Here is a 17260-nt window from a genome sequence, read left to right on the forward strand (position 1 = left end):
CAAACGTTTTTAGTGAAACCCAAATAATGAAACAATGTTTACTAAATATATATATGGAGGTTGGGTAAGGTATTAAAAAGGGTGAGGGATAATGGTGGTGGTAAAAAAACTGGGAAAATGACATTTCTTTCGTTATTTATGTGTCACTGAAAAAGTTTGTCACTATAAGGGTTGTCGATTTAAAGACATGTAACCGTTACTATCACATACAATCGTTTTGCCCCCAAGCAGATTTTAGGCCTATGATAATTCTCTGTACGATTCAAGATGGACTGAGCCGATCTTTACACAGGACCGTTGTTTATTATAGCCTGGATTTTCAATGAGCCAAAAATCGATTTCTGAATAGATCTTGTTCAGTGTGCTTTTATTGAGCATGCCCCCAAGTAAGCTTAATCCAACGTCTCTTATAGAAAGAATTCTTCCATACACGTGCTACACTAAATTCCAAACGAAGGATGACTAGGGGGATGACTGGGAGAGTGGCCAGTGCCTACTTGTGAATTACCGTTTATTTCCCTTTTTTTTCATTCAATACTGCCGTTTTCCACCTAGTTAATTCCTATTTTTCCTCTTTAAATTGGGGCCATATCACCTTATATTTATTTCACTTCATAGAGTCTGAATTTTCTGGTTCTATAGAAGAAAATACCAAAATATGCATGCTGATTGTGACAACGGTAATACCATAAGTCAAAGCAGGCACAATTTGAATCCTGGTTAAGTACCTGAACCTTTTTCTTCTGAGCAGTTGTTTCACCTTCATTATATTTGATTAATTAATGGTCCATCCCGCCTACACATAATTTCTTTAGAGGTTATTGTTGATTACACCCATTTCTTTTGTTGTTTTTTGAGAATGCTTTTTCCATATTTTGATTTCTTTTTTGTAATTGGTTGATGGCACTTTGTGTTTTGTGAATTGCCCATTGAAAATTAAAAAGCATTACATATTTTCAGTAAAAATGTGTTGCATTGAATGTATGTAAACATAGCCATTGATTAAGTTCCATATGTATTGTGAATGAAATTTTTATTGAGAACATTCCAGCAAGAACATTCCGCCCTGTGGTGCGTGTTAAAGAAATTGTCAGTGGGCACTCAAACAAATCAAAAAGAAACTAAAACAAGGGTTATCTAGGGACACTCTTAGAACAATCCCTCTAAAATAACAAAAGTGCACGTGCACTTAAAATCAATTAACAAAAATGCCACAAGTTGATCACTTAGTTTGACAATGGACTGGACTCTATCCGAGACTCTGGCAACCTAGCGATCCTCCTTCTCCTCAATCTCTCTTCACCCTTTGACTTCAACTAACACTTCCACTTCTCATCAGAAGCCAACGCTTGGATCAAACCCTTCCTTAGAGGTCGGACTACTAGAGTGTTCATTGGAGATTCAGTGGCCAATGCCATCCCAGCACCTCTATGTGTTCCACAAGGCTCCTGCCTGTCGCCTACCTTCTAAAACACCTATACAAAGCCTGTCTTTGATCGCCTGGATGCCAATGGTATAATTTACACCAATTTTGCGGATGACACTCAGATCCTCATTGCGCTCACTGGTGACCAGGATAGTGACTCCCTTAAAATTTATGAAGTTTACATTACCATTCAAAACTGGATGGCCACCCACAACCTATGTCTGAATGATGAGAAATGGAGCTCTTCATCAATAGGTCCCCCACAGGCACAGACACCTGGACCCAGCCTACTTATTCTTCCGCATTGATGGCGCACCCATCTCAGTTTCAAAGCAGATAAAAACCCTAAGGGGGTCTACCTCGAAAGCCAACCTAAATATGAACAGACAGTTATACCCTTGCCTCATCCACTGCCTACACAGCTAGACTCATAGCCTTGTACAGGCAGATCCTCTCACCGAGCAACTGCATCACTCTAGCATGAGCATTGATCCTTTCCAAACTCGATTATTGCAACGTTTTGCTCATGAACATCTCCAAATCTAACATGCTAAAACTTCAACTACTCCAGAACAAAGCTCTGTTTGCTGCCCTCGGTCTCAAACGATCTGACCATATCTCTGCAGCTAGACGTGAAGCCCATTGGCTGCCCATCAAAGTCCAGGTAGAATTCAAAACACTTAACATCACCCATCACTGTGTGCACAAAGTTGCCCCAAGTAGCTCACCAACTGCATTACTGTAAAGACCCCCATGCACTCGCTTAGATCTAACTCTAGTATCTCACAGTTTAAACCGCACTTTAGGAAGAATAAAAAAGAGCTGGAGAAGTCTGTTTCAATGTTACCGCTCCCACCCTCTGGAGCACACTTCCTGCTCATATCCGCAATGAGCAATCTTTCACTACCTTTAAAAAATGAACCAAAACATGGCTGTTAGACAAGTATGAATAAGATCCATCTCTGTACCAAGGTCTGTACCTGCCTTCCCACCATTATGCTGTACTAACGCTGTGATACCCTTGGGTATGGGAGTTGTCAAAAATTTTAAAATAAATAAACACCATACAACATTGTATTTGAAGACAACAGCAACAGTATCAGTATGCACTCTACCACACTCACTACGTTTAATAATTGTTATTTCATCTTTCTCCAGGCGATTAGCAACATAAGGAATTCAGATAATAAAATCCAATAAAAAAAAAGATTAGGTGATGTTCAGATTCATTTTAATCTACTACAGATAATGAAATGAACTGGTGTAACAAACAACCTGACGGAAGTTTACTCAATTAAAAAAATATATAATGTTGCAAGCATACGTTAAAAAACAGTTTTCGTAACAATCCAATACACAGTGTCAGAAATATTGCATATACCTCTGTTTAATTACACAACCCTACAGGACAATGGATCAAGTTCAAGACTGTTTTTGTGTGTATTAAATGAGAAAATGGTGGAACATATATTATGAGATATAAAACCAAGAAACAGCAGTCATGTCTGAAAGATATTACACCATCTGAGAAGCAGCTAAAGAAGCGATGCAGGTCTGTTACAGTGCTATGAAATTGAAAACCTGAATGTGAACGAAGATTCTTAGTTTATAGCAAGTGTTCAGAAGGGACTCATCCAGAACACATTATTTCATAAACTGTACTGCATTTTCTTACTGATCTGTATGGAGCACAGACCAATTGGCCACTTCCATCCCACTCTTGTGTGGCCGAAATCTTAAATTACTAACGTTTGTTTTCAAGACATGAAAAATAATTGCCTGTGTGAGTAACTCTGTCATCAAATTCATGTAACTTGTGGATGGAAAGTGCTGTCTTTCTACTCTTTAGTGCATAGAACGCTCTTTAAACAAGATCCACTCAAGCATGCACAGGTGATTTAGATTTTATCTCTCGTGGTTACTGCTTTAAGATATACTATGCACAGGTGCAGGAACATAATTAACAAGTTAAGTGCTTATACATTAAGTGCTTGCCTAATACACGAGGCCAGCCTGCACTTCACAAGTTTGAATCCATGCAGGACCAACTCCACCCTTCTGAGGTTTATAAAAGGGAATAACATAACATTGGGAAGCAATAACATGTACAACTACAACTTATTGACGCGACGCGCTGCACATCATTTTGCTGATGTAAACATCGCTGCGCTATTGGCTACCAACTGTATCCCTCAAAGCCTAACCCTACTAATGTTCACCATCTGCCTGCATCTTCATGCTACGAGTGCATGTGCGTCACTCTGCATGCATACCTATCCTAATGTATCATGAGGCTGCGTAAATACTGTGACCCTACTTCAGCGGCTATGATTCAGCACTACACAGTAAACAACATGTTCTAGCTGCATTTATGCCCCACGTGGCACTCCCCCTTTGTACTGTGACTCTTTGTATTGATCGATCTATGTACCAACTCCTCCCTTCTAAGGCTTACCATCCCACATTTCATACCAAGTGATGTGAAACATGCTGCACTCACTTATTTTACTTATACTTATTGCAACCTACTGTGCCCATGCCTCCTGAACCTAGTCAGTATAGCCCATTGCGTTTACGCCTCACCTTGGTGCATCTAACCCAGGTGGCTCCTCATTGTATCTACTATATTTAGCCAATATGTTGCCCATCATTTGATTGTTTCCACTTGATTGCTGCATTTAGTTGATTTTCATTTGATTGTTGCATTTAGCCCATATGCTGCCCGCCATTTTATTGTTGCATTGAGCCCATATGTTGCCCACCATTTGATTGCTTCCATTTGATTGTTGCACTTAGCCCATATGCAGCCCACCATTTGATTGTTGCATTTAACCCATATGCCGCCCACCAACTGATTGCTTCCATTTGATTGTTGCATTTAGTTGATTGCCATTTGATTACTTCCATTTGATTGTTGCATTTAGTCCATATGTTGTCTACCATTTGATTGCTTCCATTTGATTGTTGCATTTAGCCCATATGTTGCCCACCATTTGATTGCTTCCATTTGATTGTTGCATTTAGCCCATATGCTGCCCATCATTCAATTGCTTCCATTTGATTGTTGTACTTAGCCCATACGCTGCCCACCATTTGATTCCTGCAACTAGCCCATATGTTGCCAACCAGTTGATTGTCACATCTAGCTAGCATCAGGTGGCCCGGCTACCTACTTCAGCCATATATCATACAGCTTGCCTATTTATATCTCTCACTAGCACGTTCCCCACAGGGACCAGCCAATCTGTACTCCTCATAGCCTTCATTCAAAGCATCACGCTCTACATTATGCTACTCCACTCACCTACTCAGGAGACCCCTCCCAACCTGTTGCCCCCTGTCATCTCGACTAATACTACTATCAAACTACTCACACATATGGAAGACTCTAAAGACCCCATACTAAGCAAACTATGCCCAACTACGGATAGGAATGTACGCCTTAGAGCTAGGTTAGCCAAAATATATGAGCCTCCTATCAGCTCTCTCCCTACCATCAAAGGAACTAGGATTACCAAAATTCTACTCAGCCAAACGATCACTAGCACCAACCTAGCAAATTGCGGCACCAGGCCAATAAATAGGTCAGCCAAGTATGGCAAACCTAAATCCACACAAGGCACCAAATTGCCCTCTACAATCACTATGAGCCCTCAGATTAAAGAAGCTTTAATAAATTCCAGATCCCTAGTTGCACATGCTACAGAAATTGCTGACCTAATCCAGAGAGATGACTTAGATTTCCTTGCCATTACCGAGACATGGTTACACCCAGCGGCAGGCCCTATGCTCATGTTAGCAGTCCTGAACGGCTAGTCCGTCCTGAGACAAGATAGACTAAAATCGAGAGGAGGAGGCATTGCGTTATTCACAAATGCAGCCTTGCCATGAGATTAGCCACCCCGATTGACGTCCACTCATGTGAATTATTATCAGTTAAAGTTCCACTGACCAATGCCCAAACTCTAAATATATCGCCCTCCGGGCCCCTCCGAGACATTCGAAGATGATATCAACACCCTCCTGGCTAGCAATCTCAAAAGCTCAATGCAAGTACTCTTACTTGGAGACTTTAATATGGGTTTTAATGACCCGTCAGACCAGCTTGCCCTATCCACATCCAATATCCTCTCTGATTCACTCAAAGAAGCAAAACTGCCACCCATAACAAAGGCAGAACACTGGACTGGGTTGCAGACCACAATTGCCAGGCCAACATCCTCTCAATTTGACCAGTAGCTTGGGCGGACCACTACCTTGTGTCATTCATGCTGTCTACCAATAGACCCCCACATCCACCCGCCACCAGGGCTCCACCATCACTTACCAGAAATAAAAAGAATATTACTGTAGACAGACTTATCCCAGCTTTACTTCCTACCCTCAACCTGCTCACAGACAACACTGACCCTGAGACCTTGGTCGAGGAATTCAACAAAATGATGACCACTTCTTTGGATCAGATCGCCCCCCTCAAACTCAGACCAAGCACGTTGAAAACTCACTTGAACAAATGGTTTACGCCCTTCCTAAATAATTTAAGACAACAAAAAAAGAAACTGCGAGGCTGCCTGGAAAAAAACTTCCATCAGAAGCCAACAAACTCAAACTCACTAATCTGTCCTCCCTCTATAAAAAAGAAATAGATCTAGCAAAATGAATATTTGATGATACGCGCATATCTCAAGCTAAGTCTACTATGAAGGAACTATTCACCATTCTGAAAGGAATAGAGACACATATTGCTCCACCTGACACCTGTACTAAAGATAAAAAATGGTGCTCAGACATCCAACACGCCATAGCCAACAAAATCACTAAACTACAATATAACATTTCCTGTAAAAGAGCCTCCCTAAATGACCCTCCTCCATCCAAAGCAACTGGGAACACCAACAATGATGAATCTACCTGATTCAATTTTACCAAAGTCTCTACTCCTGAAGTGATAAGAATTATTCTGCCCCTTAAACCCTCCAATTGTCAGGGCGTCCTCTGCCCTGCACAGTTTATCAAGGATGCGGCCCGAGACCTATCACCCTTCATTACCAAACTCATCAACGCGTCCTTCTCCACTGGTATCATCCCCGCTAACTTAAACAGTCCTGGGTTCTCCCACTCTTAAAAAAGCCCACTCTCGACCCATCCGCACCTACCAACTATAGGCCAATCATTACAGTGCCTGTCCTACTAAAAATCTTGGACAAGGTAGCTTACATACAAATCCAAAAGCACCTGGAGCTACACCACCTACTAGGTGTGAGACAATCTGGCTTCTGTCCCCAACATGGTACGGAGACAGCTCTCATTGATCACAAGGCCCAAGTGGACGAGCTTAGAGATAGCGGCAAATCAGCCCCTTTTCGATGATTTGGATCATTTTGGTATCACCTACCCTAACTATGCAGATGATACCCAGATCCTCCTCCCGCTTTCAGGGGATTATGAAAAGGATTTGGCCTTGGTGAACAGAGTATACATAATCATCCAGGCATTGATGGCCATGCATGGTCTATGCCTGAATGATGATAAAACCGAACTTATCATCTTGGGCACCCCCGCTAACCTAAAAAAACTAGGATCTGACTATTCTGCATTCATAATTGATGGCAACAATATTAAAGTAGAACACGAGGTAAAAACACTAGGTGTTTACCTTGATTCAAACCTCTCAATTGCCAAACAAGTCAACTCCCTAGCATCGTCTACAGCTTACACGTGCAAACTTATTCGCACAGGCAAGCTATTTCTCTCTGACAGTAACTGCACCACCCTGGCCAGAGCCCTCATCCTGTCCCGCCTGGACTATTGTAATGCCCTATATTTAGGATCGACTAAAGCTACTATCAAAAGAATCCAAACATTACAAAACAACGCCCTCAGAGCGGCACTAGGCATTTCCACAAGAGACCACATTTCAGAGAGCAGCCGTCAGAACAACTGGCTCCCAACTAAGGATAAAATCCTTTTAAAAACACTGTCGCTCACCCAGAAATCCCTCAATAATGCAGCCCCATCTACTTGGCGGAGGAATTCCATAAACAGGCATCCTTCAGACCACTCAGATCAGCCAATAGAGATCGCCTCTCCAAACCCAACTTCCAACGCTGTAGCATCGGAGGTAACAGCTTCCCTGTGAAAGCAGCCAAACTGTGGAACTCCCTGCCCCGTACTCTGAGAGATGACCAATCCTACCAAAACTTCAGATCCAACATCACTCTGTGGCTGAAATCTAATAAGCAGTAAGATGTCTGTATTGCTTGCATAGTATGCCTGCAAGTTGTCTGCATTTTCTGTATATATAAGTATTTGTATATATAATTGGTATACAACTATACCCTATGCCTGTAAATAGACACCACCTGTATATACTTCCTGTAAGTATTACTTGTATGTAATTTCTATATCTCCTGTGTAGTAACTAAGATTCGCATATACGTGTAACTGCTGCGCCCTGTTACCCCTGGGTATGATGCGCATTATAAATAATAAACAAACAAACAAACTCTTAGAATCGTGGGTAGTCTGGCACGAAGCACTATAAAAAAAACCTAAATAGCAATAATAGCAACAGGATTCATTTAAGACCCCAATATTTCTGAGCAAAGGTACTGGGGCTTAATGATATTGATGGGCGCAGTTTAAATACTTAATAACGTAACATGACTGATAGCATAAAACAGTCTTTGTGTGCTGAACCCCTTTGCTTCTTCCAAACACAGTAACAGTTTTCGATTTTAGGTAGGGTTTTGATTTTTCAGCTTTTTTTCAGAACATGAACACGCCTGCTGTGAGCAATAACTGGACACTGCTAATCTGTTATATTTAAGGATGAAGGGAGGCAGCTTGTAGGTTCATAAACGTTCCTTTTATTAAGTTGACATAGGCAGATGACATTGTAGAGGGGCTTCCTCACCAGCACCCACCACCCAGGCAGGCTGGCACCAACTGCCTCAGAAAGAACCTACATTCACACACAAACATTCCATCCACCCAGGAACATTCTCTCGCCAACACCACCCACTAAGGGGACATTGGGATGACACATGGGTGAAGATGTAACATAATCACCACCCCTGCAACCAAAAAAAAGTGTTCACACTACTCTTAGGACCTTCCCAGTGCCATGCAAACACCCGGGACAAGCTCCGGATTAACTTCCATAAAACTGGAAAATGTCCCTGTTCAAACTGCTAATGCAATCCATGACACAAACTGCAACACCACTGAAAAGTATGCTTTCTGTCTTTGGTGGGAACCCAAACTGAATGAAATACAGGAAGGAAATTGGCAACTACCAAATACCACGAGGGTGACACAATGCTGGCTGCTATCGTCGGTTTTTTCCAACTTGCCTACTTAATCTGCTCAGAGCGCTTTGCAGATAAAGACAAATAGATGTATAGAGGCACACAGCAAAGGTAAATCTGAAGGCACACATAGATAGACGGATAGGTTTGTTGACACACAATCATATGTTTAAGTAGCAAAGCAGGCAAGATAGCCAGGGCCAGATTAGCCAGAGCAAAATGAACATCTGCCCCGCCCCCACCCCAAGCACAAAGGGCCCCACTCCCCGATGCGATGCAAAAACGTGCTTGCGAGGCATGCAGTTATCAAAACCATGTTCCTTTTATTACATACAGTTATCTGAACAGACAGCGCCGTCTGTAGTAATACTCTGTAGCACACAACGTTGCTGCAAATAAAAGGAGTAATGTCTCTTAATGCGACGCTTTAAGCCTAAACGAAGAGGCCATTAAAATGTTAAATTGCACTACACAAGACAAAGTAGTAAAGGCAAATAAAATGATCTCACTGGAAATCCCTCTTCATTTTGAGGTTTACATGGGAACTGGGATGGAATCAGCAAACTGAAAGGGTTAGTTTTCTAGCAGCGTGCACCATGCAACTTATCAGGCTGCCGATTAACCGCTGCTGCCACATTCCCAAAAGTACTAAATACAAGAAAGCCTGTCTTTGATATGAATATTTGCCCGGTAAAAAAAAGGATCGTCGTGTTATGCTTACACTGATAACAATGCAATCCATTTAGCTTGCGTGGCATTGTATGTAAATGACTTTTTAAACAATGCGGGTCATATTTATTATGAGAAAAACCTAAAATATGGAAAAAAAGGGGTAGACGTCTGGGAAGAGTGTCCACAGGACAGATAGCATAACACTTTAATGCTCCTCTATGCTAAGAACTCAGCCCTGCAACCCCTTCCACCCTTATAAAATCATCACAATAAAAAAAATGGTCGTATTAAGTTCTAATTGAAAGTAATTTAAGTGATAAGCAGGCAAAGCAAATTGGACAAAATTGCAAAAAAGATTACACTTTCATTATTGCATCTATTTATTAATTGTCCAACGGACAATCTCCTAGATTTTGCAGCTGCAATAGCATATGTTGCCGTCGCGTAATCAACTTTTGGGCTGACTGCACAAAATACCCACACTTGTCGTTAGTGGAAAAGGTTGCTTTAATGTGACAGGCCGTGGCTTACAAAAAACAGGCTAACTAGCTTCCTGGCCTTACAGACTAACAGTTCAATTAACAACCGCCAAAAACAACTAAATACATAAACAACTGTAATTCATCCCTTCCTGTCCCTTGCTCCCTCCCCCAATTCCTCAAAACCTTTATTCCAGCTTTCTCCCAGCTTCTCCCAGAGGCCACGCCCCTCCTTCAATACCTCTTCCCCCTTTGTGTACCCCAGGGGTAGCCTGTTGGTGCAAAGAGCACTACCCACCCTCCTTACTGCGATAATAATCCTTCGGCTTCAACCAACCATCATTTAACTAACTGTGTCCCCGGCTACCGCTCCACTATCCCCAATCTCCCCAATGTCTGAAGATCCCCAATCTTACCACCAATCTCCTCTTCAATGAAAGCCAGGCTGACCTGCTACATCAGCAACAAAAAACACCACAGTACAAATATTCCTTTCTTTCTACTGCCCTGACCCATCACCCAAAGGAAACCACATACTCTCCTTATTACTCATCTCACCTTAACCTGCACACCCCTAGAAGGAAAACACTACCTTCAAACCAAAGTTAAGTCCATGCACCACGAATGGCGTTAAGCGCCAAAAGTTCCTGAACCTTCACTGGCACCCGTATATATCACCTAAAGGAGACAATCTATCCCCGCCCGACACGCTGGTCGGATGCATCGCCAAAAACCTCCCCGGAAAAACGGAGAGAACTGTTCTTTATTTCCCCTTCCTTCGTAATTCACCCTGCTTGCTTTCCTTTCCTCCAACACTACCCTTTCACGTTGCTCGCCATGCCCACATCCCTTTTCTCTGCTCTTTCTTCTAACGATAGCAACTCATCATAAAACCGTCAAAGCCAGCTAAACCCTTCCGTAAATTATAACTAAAACTCCCTCCAACTGCAATGACCAACTTACTTGTCTACATAATCCTAATATCCCTCATGCCCTAATCCCCACCATCAAAAACATTCTCTTGGGAGAAAACACTATACCCAACTACCCTTAAACCTTTATACTCCTACATTAACAGGCACCCAGCATACATTGACCGGTGCATTATAATCGTCTTCCAAACACCACTTCCTGCAAATATGTGAAAGAAAAGACAAATTAAGCACCACATGTAATTGAACTCAATCCACATTACTGCACTCCGCTACTCCTCCTCTATCATACCTAAGACCTGCCACTGTAAACCTCATATTACCTTTCACCCCCAATAATTCCTTGTGTTTCAGAAACCTTTCTTCTCCTCCTTGCTCACTATATCCCCTTTCTGGCAAATCTCTCACCCGGGCACCTTTTCCTGTGCTGCTCATACTATCACAACCCAACTCCTTACCACTTTTCATGGTGTCCAATTCTCCCACCTAACCAGATACCAAAAACCTGCTCTTATTCTTTACGTGTTTGCCCATTGTTCTGTTTCCTAAACAGGGCACCACTGCCCCTCCCTTCACCTAGCAACCAAATAACTTCCTTTCCCTCCTTGTTTATTGAGTTTATTCATTAATTATTTATTATATTCATAACCACTTCTTTGCCCCAAACCTCCTGCAATTAAACCATCGTAAATCTGCACCAGCAACCTTATTATGCACACCCCTTATGGACCCTAAACCTTGTTTGTCCCACCTCTCCCCCCAACTGCACCAGGGGCCGTCCCTGTACCACCGTCAATCCAGTTCCTTCTCAACGCTGTCCCCCCAACTGCACCAGCGGTCAACCATGCACCCTCATCCATGCCGTTCAAACCACACACCCTGCTACTTTATGTAGCATCAATGCCCACTTTATCCCTTTGCCCTTGTGTGCTGCTCTTCCTGCGCTCCTTTACCCAAGCACAAATCTTCTGATATAGCCACCATTATTGTTCCTTTCTGTTTGTAAACCCTCAATTCCTTTCCCTTCTTTCCTTTTACCTTTTCTCCTCTTATTATTTATTTATTTAAACCATCCTCTACGTCCCTATGCCGGAAAAAAGTATAACTTCACACCGCTACAATGGTCATCTCCTCCCATTCCTCTCTCCTTCACATTCTCCATACTTACCCCTTTAAAATGACACACTCTCCAACCTTGATCATCCCAGTTCCCCCATTAGTCTAAAACTTTTTTTGGTGACCTGTATTCACCCATCTTAACTGTCACCAAGCACAACTGACAACCCCACCCACTTCCCCTTAAGCCCACAAACTAAACCAGGTACGATAAATTATTTCTGTGTTGCCATTCACGCAAACCCACCAACTTCTTGAGACGATAATAGGGTCCCCTCCCCCCTATTCCCTCATATAAGAAACCCTTTCCAACCAGTCACCTCTACCACTCATGCGGCAACCCTTCCCCCGAAAAATTGCTAGCTCCCTACTTCCTCCTGTCCCCCTCACCTCCCAGTCCTGTCCCGGGTTGAGCAAGCAATAACTGGGCACTACAGGCCAGACCTGCAGTTTCAACGAGCTCCTAAACCACAGGGCTCAGAGGGGCCATACAACCACCACAGCCCTGCACCTTGCTCTGTGCCGGGTCTTATACCTCATGTCAGAGTAGGCCAAACCCTATTTCCCTTTAACCTCTCAACTCTTCTCTAAATTAACCAATCACCCCTTACCCCACCCTCAAAACCGTATCTTCACTTTAAAATAGAAACCAAAATGATCTTCCCCTTCCCTCCATCTTGAGCCCTCCGCTCAGTCACCGACAATTTCTGATGGTCCAACTCTTCGCCAGGCAGAGAGTGGGGTGGGGAGTAGAGCTCTCTCCCCTGCAGTTGCCTCCCTCTGGGATGACCTCCCTGCCCCACTCAAACTTGCTGTGCCACCTGAAGTTCCAAAACGGCCCAAAACCTACCTCTACACTTCCACTATCTCTCTCGCTCTCCCCTGCGAACCAACCTGTATACTGCGCCGACTGACTTCCTTCGGAGTTTCACGGGTATCAAGCCCCCCCAAACCGTTTTTTTTTACCTGTATCCCCTGCACTATCCCCCTTCCTACCGCACAAAAGGGGCCGTATCTGGAACCTTAACAGTCCTTTTCCTCCTTGCACATTACACTGAGCCATGGTGCCCTAATTGTACTCCCCCTCTCACTCCCCTTTGCATGTTGTGTCCCGCACTTGCACTATCTGACTGACACAGCGCTTAGACAGAATGTTGTTTTGTCCTCCCTTGGTGTTTCTTCCCTCACCTTGTCTTTCTTAGAAACACTAAATGACTTGTCATATCCTATCCTCCTCGCCCGCACCCCCCTAGCTCGTACCAACTGTTAATCTTTTCATCCTCATCATCCCTTTCAAAACACCCTTCTTGGCCTTCCAGTCCTCCAATGCCATTTCTTTTTATTATTATGATTATCCACCCAATCCTGTTCCAACCAGGAATATCCATTCTTCCTTCATAATTATTCTTTATTTCCATGTATTCATTTAATCTGTACTATTTATTTAATCGCATCCTTTAACCACAAATACACCTCCCACATCACCTTCACACCCCCCCAACCATACCCTTCCAGATACCAATGCACCTTCTGTTCCAATCCTGCTCACCTCTTGGTCCAAAACTGTTGTACTGTGAAGCGTACACCCCATTGCTGCTGCACTGCCGCTGGGGGAGCGTAGAATTCCCTCCCACTCACTGCAAACTCCATCACTGCTTCACAGCCGCCGGGGGCGAGCCGTCCACAATCTCTCCTCACTCTCAGTGCAGATGACGGCGTTCCAGCCATCTCCCAACACCAAGATATCCAGCCCACTGACGTACTAATCCCTTCTGCTCCTGTTGTGGGGGGGGTGGGTGTCCTAGCCCCTCCCGCTGCTGCTGCACCCAGGGATGATGGCGTTCGCCACCTCCCTTCCCACTCACAGAAAACCTGGGGCCGTAATGCCCCCTCCTAACACCTCCTCCTAAGGTGACCCTGTGCTCCTCCTTGGGTGGCACCCCCCACCCTGGCGTATCCCCCCATGGCTCCCTTACACCCCTTACCGATCCTAATTAGCCCACCTGCCCTTTTAACTTACATTATCCACTCCCCCTCTGACCACACTGCCGGGGGTACTGCCCTTTACCCATGAGGCTCTTATCGGGCGGTGGCCCCCTAGCCCTGCCCACTAGCTAATCCATCCCCGCTCCCAGCCCACTGTGGCGCCCCTTCCACCTCCTGCTAACTCAAAAACAACCCAGGGAGAGGGTCCGATCTAACACCCCCACACTCTGGATGACACCCACCAACTGCTCCTACAGGACCTCCACCCCGATACACCCTCCACCCCACAAGAGCACCCCTTCACCCAACCACCACATGGAAAACATGGGGGGTGCCCCTAGCAGGGGCAAGGTAGGGCCCTGAGATGCTTATCCACTGATATCCATAAATACAACCTATACCATTATATTAAGTTGTCCCTAACATTATAGATTTTTTTATTTATTATTTGGAACCCACACCACCCCCCCACCTAACACCACACAGCCATATGGCTTTGGTCCCTGGCCTGCTGGAAAAACTGTGAGGGCCGCGCACCACACTGCCACCTAGTGGTGAGCCCCTACAACGCACCTACACATAATAAAGTGTATAACCCTATGTATACCTAATATATATTATTTCTTTATTTTTGTATCCGCAAGGATAACCCCTCCCCCTTCCTTAGCCTCTGCTCCCAACCCACCCTTCCCCGAGTGCCCCCTAGGCCGCCCCCACAGCAGCGGGTGTCGGCGAAGGTTCAGGAACTTTTGGCGGTTAATGCCATTTCGTGTTTCCTGGACCTCGCTGACACCCGTATATATCACCGAAGGGGGACAATCTATCCCGGCCGTATCGCTGGTCGGGTGCAGTCCCCAAAACTTCCTCAGGACCCACCTTTGGGGTGACTTTGTTCTCTATTGACTGTGAAAGCCAATGGCCCCTCCTCAGCCATGGCAGGCCGTAAACATCTTTGTATCAGATTCAATTCACAGAAACTCCTCTCAACAATCGGTACCAGAACAGCGACAGAGCTTTAGAAATGATCCTTTGTATAAGGTATATGACAAAATAAAGACAGCATTTTCACTATCCACAATTATTAGTTTTGTGAAAAACGATTAGTTGGCTTTGTCAATAACCATGTGTGAGGCTTGTTTTAATAGCACATGCTAGACAATGAACCATTCTATGGACTCCCAATCTTGGTAGCCAAGGAATAGTGGGATTAAATGCTTTGCTCAGAATCACACACTTTGGTTAAGTGGTGAAGTTGAGATGTTAGCCAAGTCTGCAAAAGTAGGCACTAAGCCAAATATCTTGCACAGCTCTATTGTGTTAATGGGAGCCTAAACAAATGTTCTCTGGGTTTTACAGCAGTACTGCGAGAGTTAACCAGTGGATGAAAATACATGTCACCTGCTTGTAGTCATTGTTTCACACAGCACAATATGTGCACTTCTTAAACGACATACCACCAACAATATTGACTGCCAATTACCCACCCACCCTCAAGTGTGCCTGCAGTAATCTACCACTAATCACTCCCATTTAAAATGCCCGGGAGGCAACAAAGATATCTTGAAAACAAACTCAACAGAATCTGTGCCGGCATGTTTTCGTCTTTCTACACGAAATTCAAATAAAAAACCACAACAGAGCTCATGAATTAGTATTCGAACACTGACAGGGAACAGCAGAACTGTGCCCTCAAAGTACCTGTAGACTGGGCAGAATCCCGCCGTGTCCACCCCCAAGAAATGGCCTTCAGTATCCATTTTGTGCGCCCATGTACAAAGACAGAAAGCTGTAAACACTCATTAAACAACTGTACAGACACATGTTCATTTTGGATTTTGATTTAGAGTCACTGTCAGGAATAGCCAACAAAGCATTTGTATGTTATGAGTGCACTGTGCGAGCGCTGTCTGGGTTGTTTGCAGCACTTCTGTAAAGCTGAGGCACCCCGCGGTTTCTCTTGCTTCCCTAAAGACAGCTGGTATCTTCAGAGGCACAGTTATCAGGTGTGTGCATCGGACAGCGCGGATTAGTGAATGGGAGAGAGAAAGCTCTGCAGAGGTGGACTCAAAAGTGAAATGCGACTTTACCCTATGAGATGTGCAACCACATGGACAGCTTTTTTGTTGATCCTCCCTATTGAAAAAAGTGTGACGTTCGCAAACGTCTCACAAACACCACTCCCCATGTCAGCCATTTGTCTTTACAGGGTGGTAAAATAATTGCTGTAAAAGTGAGTAATAGTGCCTCATATTAATGGCCTCGTGGGAGGTCAGCTCAAACGTACTTCACATATTCTATTTCTTGTGACTACTCCACGATTCTATACAGTGCTGTAAAGAATAACGGCCCTCAAGCACTACGAAACCGGATGCCTGTACACCCTAGGCTAAGGTGGTGAGATAGATCAGCAGACACAGATTCCAATCCCAGTCACGAAACTCGTCATGTTAAAGTGCCTGCTGCAAAGACTGCTTACAGTTTCCACTCCCAGTAAGCTAGCTCAGATGGCTAAAGTGTTTGCTACAGAGATACTCCCATCCACCTGGGCCCCCTGGATTGATTGAGCACCGGTCCCCCTGAAAGCTTAATCCAGCACTGAAGATAGCTCAGTGCCAATGATACAAGACTGTGTGCAACGTAAAGATTTTGATTCCAGTGGGTGATCTCGGCTTTTCATCCTTCAGAAGTGGATAAGATACCAACCAAACCAGTTGAGCAACAGCATCGCTGTAATCACACTTCAGGGTCAGAAATTGCTGGGAGCGATTTAGCTCCTGGAGAGGAGCTAGAACAGCCTGGGTAGCTTGACACCAACAGCTACATTTGACTACTCGAGCCAACTGGTGCGATGCAAATACACCCATCTGGCATTACCTATGTGTCTGGAAATGTGCATAAAAAGGTGTAATATTAAACTACTAGAAGGCATGTAAAGAATGAATGGTCACATGTACTGGACACAAAGATATAGCTACTTCTCATTGGAAAGTTGCATTTGTTGCATACTGTGTATAAGCGCCTCATTGTGCAGCAGGGTTGGATCAGAGAAAAAGAGGTGGCAGCAGAGACACCATAACAATTATTAATGCAGCAGCACGTGTCGTGGCAGAGTTATGAAATGCCGACAAAGGTAGGTGGAGACCAAATGAGAGGTACTACCAGCACATAAGAGTTGACAGAAAGGACATGCAAAAATGAATGCAATTTAAAAGGCAATGTAAAAAGTGAAGACTGGTAAAGCAACCTGGCAAGAGAGGGGATTCAACATAAACAGTCAGCAGTAGAGTACAAGATATAGCAACACAGCAATAGAAAGTGGGGGGTCCACGTCTGGGCACC

At 44.1% G+C, this 17260-nt stretch overlaps 1 protein-coding gene across 1 annotated transcript in view; it reads right to left on the bottom strand.

Moving 5' to 3' along the window:
* ELOVL5 (ELOVL fatty acid elongase 5) overlaps positions 1–17260 on the bottom strand; it is a 374080-nt gene that overhangs the window by 343851 nt on the left and 12969 nt on the right. The window lies entirely within an intron of this gene.

The sequence above is a fragment of the Ambystoma mexicanum genome, chromosome 4p, assembly GCF_040938575.1.
Source record: "Ambystoma mexicanum isolate Mex_15411 chromosome 4p, UKY_AmexF1_1, whole genome shotgun sequence".
Classification (NCBI taxonomy): Eukaryota; Metazoa; Chordata; class Amphibia; order Caudata; family Ambystomatidae; genus Ambystoma; species Ambystoma mexicanum.